The sequence below is a fragment of the Cyprinus carpio genome, chromosome B19 (assembly GCF_018340385.1).
Source record: "Cyprinus carpio isolate SPL01 chromosome B19, ASM1834038v1, whole genome shotgun sequence".
Classification (NCBI taxonomy): Eukaryota; Metazoa; Chordata; class Actinopteri; order Cypriniformes; family Cyprinidae; genus Cyprinus; species Cyprinus carpio.
This window is the reverse complement of record NC_056615.1, coordinates 8884775-8889799: the sequence shown is the minus strand read 5'-3', so window position 1 is coordinate 8889799 and position 5025 is coordinate 8884775. Positions and strand designations below refer to the sequence as shown.

Below are 5025 nucleotides of genomic sequence, written 5' to 3'. Positions count from 1 at the left end.
TTTGTTTTGTTTTTTGTTTTTTTGTGGGATTAGGATCATTATGTTTTACATGTATGTTTCCATCATAGGTTGTGAATGTGTGGTACTTTCTCTGTCATTGGAGAAAGGCTTGGCACTTACAATGGACTCACATGTGGTTGTGTGGATGTTGACTGCATCCTTTCTAAAAGATCTGCTGTACTGTTGGAGCAATGCTAGATCAGGCTCATTCATTTCTGTTTTTACTAAAATCATTTGGATATAGATGAACATTTCACCTGCACTGTTCTTTACTACGAGTCATTTGTTTCGGACAAGTTGTTCCTAACATGTTTCGAAGGGGACACTATAAGAACGTATTGACGGGATCTGCTGATAACAGCTGCAGGCTCTGGGACTGTGAGACAGGTTGGCAGTTTAGTACATTATCAATTACACAAATGCCTCTCTGTTTTGTTCTTTTTCTGATACACGACCAAAAAAATCAGACAAATGTATTTTAATATTTTTAAATGAAATAGCAGTTATTTAAACAGCTATTTAATATCAGTTTAAATGCTTTGTCAACCAGCAGCATTTTATAAAATGTCATTCTTGTTTAATGAGGTTTGTGTGTTGATCTTTTTAGGAAAGCAGCTGGCTCTGCTGAAGACGAACTCGGCGGTGAGGATGTGTGGCTTTGACTCCAGTGGGAACATCATAATGTTTTCCACAGACAAGCAGATGGGCTACCAGTGCTTTCTCAACTATTTCGACCTGCGAGACCCCCAACAGATCGGTTAGGATTTAACCACTGGTGATTTAAGCAAAACTGGTGATGCTTCCTATCAAACATATCTAATATTTAGTTTCTCACCCACAGAGGACAACCAGCCATATCTGTCTGTGCCCTGCAACGAGTCAAAGATCACCAGCGCTGTGTGGGGTCCGCTGGGAGAGTTTGTGATTGCTGGCCATGAAAATGGAGAAATGAACCAGTACTGTGCTAAGGTTTGTGCCTTTTGTTCCTCTTACACTACCATTCAGAGATATTTTTTTCATCAAGGATGCATTAAATTGACCAAAAGTGACTGTACATTGTTCATTTTCACTTCATATATATGCTGTTCTTTCTATTCATCAAAGAATCTTTTGGCAAGTTTCCACAAAAAAATATTATGCAGAACGACTGTTTTCAACATTATAATAATAAGAAATGTTTCTCTCAGCATATCAGAATGATTTCCGAAAAATCATGTGACACTGAAGACTGCAGTAATGATGCTTGCATCACAGGAATTAATTACTTTTGAAAATATATTTAAAAACGGCTACTTATAATTGTAATATCTTCCAGTATAACTGTATTTTTGACCAAATCAATGCAGCCTTGGTGGGCAAAAGAGACTTCTCTCTTTACAAAACAGTACAAATCTTAGAGATTTAAGAGATGTTAGTTGTGTAATGCAGAGGTGGAAAGTAACGAATTACATTTACTCGTGTTACTGTAATAGTAGCTTTTTTGTGTACTACTACTTTTTAAAGTAATTTTTAAAATCTGTAATTTTACTTTTACTTAAGTGTATTTTGTTTGAAGTATTGTACTTCGCTACATTTTAAAACAGATTAATTACTGAGTAAAAAAAAAAAAAAAATCGCTCCCTTGAAACTACGTCAGTAAATAATGGGCAGGAGGGCAAACTGGCGCTAAAATCACAAGATTCAGACGGACATACAGGCGTTAGTGGTGCAGATACCGCTGAAAACGAAACCCCGTCATATTCTGAAGTTGAGCTCGAAGGAAATGAAGTGAACCCCTGGGCATATTTATGTTTTATTAAGCAGTGCAAGCTGTGCTTGCCTAGGAAGACCAAACTAGCAGTTAATAAAATCTCGACAAGACATCAACACTTCAGAAGCATATAGAGGTAAGATAAATAATTGCATCGTTGCATTGGTGGTTAAAATGAAGCTTTGACATTTTAGCAAGAGGTTTTGCACAAATTAGCCAAAAAGACTGGTGCGGAGTGTGCGATATATATCGTTTGCGATAATATCATAATTGTTTTAATGATGTGCGCGCGCATTTATAGTGCGTTCTTTCACTGTTTGATTAAGTCTTGTAAAATGCATTTAGAATGATCACAAAATTGAAGATATAGGGGCAGAAAATTTACATATTTATATAATTTCATATAGTAAATCAAAATCACACAAAGAATGCCGTCTTTTCCTCCAAACATCATCATGATTAAATATATATTTACAACAGGTCAGTAAACAAGTTAATTAAGAGACTTGCGTTTTAGACACCATATTGCCTGTCTTTGCTCTATTTCTACAACAAAAAATTATTCCAAACACAGCCACCAAAGCACAGTTTTGCGTCTCTGAGCAACATGACAGTGTTTCGTTCCTGAATGAATCAACCGTTTAAATGATTCGGTTCAATCGCAATGACTCACTTATTAACAGTGACTTCCTGACACCTACTGGCCATTTTAAGTTCACATTTAAAGTATCTTTTGATTTTTTTAAATAATTAATTTCCTATAATTTCAAATGAGTATTCAACATTTTATGTCAAAACATTATTTATGCATTTGTAACTGCAGGTTAAATGCATTCTTGTCCTGCATTAAACAGTGTGTAAAAACATCTAAATGCCACTTCCAATGAAGCTTCTGTGTTTCCTCTGCATTGAAAAGATGAGTTTGTTGATACTGATTTGCCGGGTAACAGCCCAAATGTCTTATTATTCTAAATAACTGATTCCTTTAATTAAAAACAACTGGTTTGAGATTAATAGGCCTATTCCAGGGGTGTCAAACTCAGTTCCTGGAGGGCCGTAGCCCTGCAGAGTTTATTTCTAACCCTGCTCCAGCACACATATCATGTAGTTTTCAAATAAGACTAAATGATTAGATTAGCTGGATCAGGTGTTTAATTAGGGTTATATCTAAACTATGCAGGATTGTGGCACTCCACGAACTGAGTTCGACACCCTTGGCCTGTCCCATTTTTGCCTCCCTCCCACTGTTAAAATGTAACTAAGTAATTTTTACTCTGAGTAAATTTTAAATTAGCTACTTTTTACTTTTACTTGAGTAGATTTTTAGACTGGTACTTTTACTTGTACTTAAGTAAAATTTCATTAATGTAATGGTACTTTTACTTGAGTAGAATATTTTTGTACTCTTTCCACCTCTGGTGTATTGTGTGATTTTTTTGTTTTGGTGGTTTTTTTAGTTGAGTAGAATATCAAACAGATCAACGACATCCAGACGTCTGTGGATCTCACGATGCTCATCAGTGCTTCCAAAGACTGTACTGCCAAGGTTTGTGTTGAAAGCCCAGTGCTAAACTGTCAGGAATGATGCTGGGTTAGTCTGACTCACATATGGCTTCCTTCATTGTGCAGCTGTTTGACTTCACAAACCTCGAACACATCAAAACCTTCAAGACAGAGCGCTGCTATCTCACCCATCATGGACCATGTACGTTTCTGAAATCTTCTGTTGTTTCTCCCATGCTACAGTTAATTTAACTGCAAGCAAATCCTTTTCTACGTTGGCAATAGCAGAGATGTTCTGTGTTGCTCAGGTGGTGATGGGAGGTGGTCAGGAGGTCATGGAAGTCACAACCACTTCTACTAGGATCGGCAAATTCGAGGCCAGGTTAGTGCTGTTCCGGCTGTGATTCTGCGTGGATGTGATCTTAAAATCATGAAAATGCATCGATCAAAATAAAAAACTCTTCTAGGTTTTTCCATGCGGCTTTTGAAGAGGAGTTCGGTCGTGTGAAGGGACACTTCGGCACCCATAAACTGTGTGGCCTTCCATCCGGATGGAAAAAGGTTAGTTCCTGCATTTGTTTTCTTATAACGTTTACTTTGATTTATTCGTCATTAGTTCACAAAATTTATCCGTCATGATTTTATTATCAATTTCACTCTTGCGCCTACAGTTACAGCAGTGGAGGAGAGGATGGTTATGTCAGAATTCATTACTTCGATCCCCAGTATTTTGATTTCGAGCTTGAGGTGTAATAACCAGTGACCGTCAGCATTCCCTACATCGAGTACAGATCAGCATTTGATCACAGCAGTTAACACCCGATTGACTGCACCAGTTGTGTTTTATACTGTCACCTGCATTCAAATATGGCATATAAAGCATTTCATGCCAAGTGTAAATACATTGAACATTATAAATAAACTGGATTTGAGAGATAAAGTGGCTTCTTTGGTAACTGCTTGTCTTTTTACGTGTTGGTTCCATCACTGTAGAAATACTAAAATTAATTTTTTTTTCAAGGTATTTGTTTTATTTCTACAATTAATTCTACAAACCAGAAGTTCAAAATACTTTAGTCTCACAAAAGAAAAAGTCATATATATAAGTAGTTTACAACTGCAAGGATAATAAGCTGTCCTTCCTGTAGCACTGTCTTAGGCATCTTACATTACAGATATATATATATATTTTTTTTTTTAATTGCAGTTTATTGCTCTGGCCACATCTGCCGTCCTCATGTCTCTGCAGCAGGACTATGGGATGTTCATGCAAGTGATCAGGAACCCTGGGCATCTTTCTTCTGTTGTTTTTTCAGTCAGTAGAAAGATATCGAAGTTATTATAACATCCTACCACCTATAAACCAAAAGTCTTTTAAGAACTTTTTTTTATTTTTTTTTACCAGTGCATATGCAAGAATAGTTTATAGTTCATTGAACAAGTATGAAAAACATTGTTTAAACCCCTTCTGCTAAAGATCTACAAGGCAAGATTATCGTTAAAACGTTGTCTTCTAATTTTTATATATATATATATACACACACTCACTCAGCAAATTTTGTCAAAACTAAAATATTTTAGAAAGGAACATTTGTAATGAAAAGATGAAAGAGGAATCGATAAACTGACTAATTTATTACTATTACGCGAATACATAATCAGTAAAAAAATGTAACTATAGGGTGATTACAAGAATCTTAAAATGTAATTTAATCTAATTACAAGTACTTCATTTTTGTAATCTGATTACTTAATCCAGATTACATAATCAG

General features: G+C 35.8%; 1 pseudogene; it reads left to right on the top strand.

Annotated features, from left to right (window-relative positions):
* Positions 1 to 295: 295 nt before the first annotated feature.
* Positions 296 to 4021, top strand: LOC109080756 (annotated as a pseudogene).
* The last annotated feature ends 1004 nt before the right edge of the window (positions 4022 to 5025 follow it).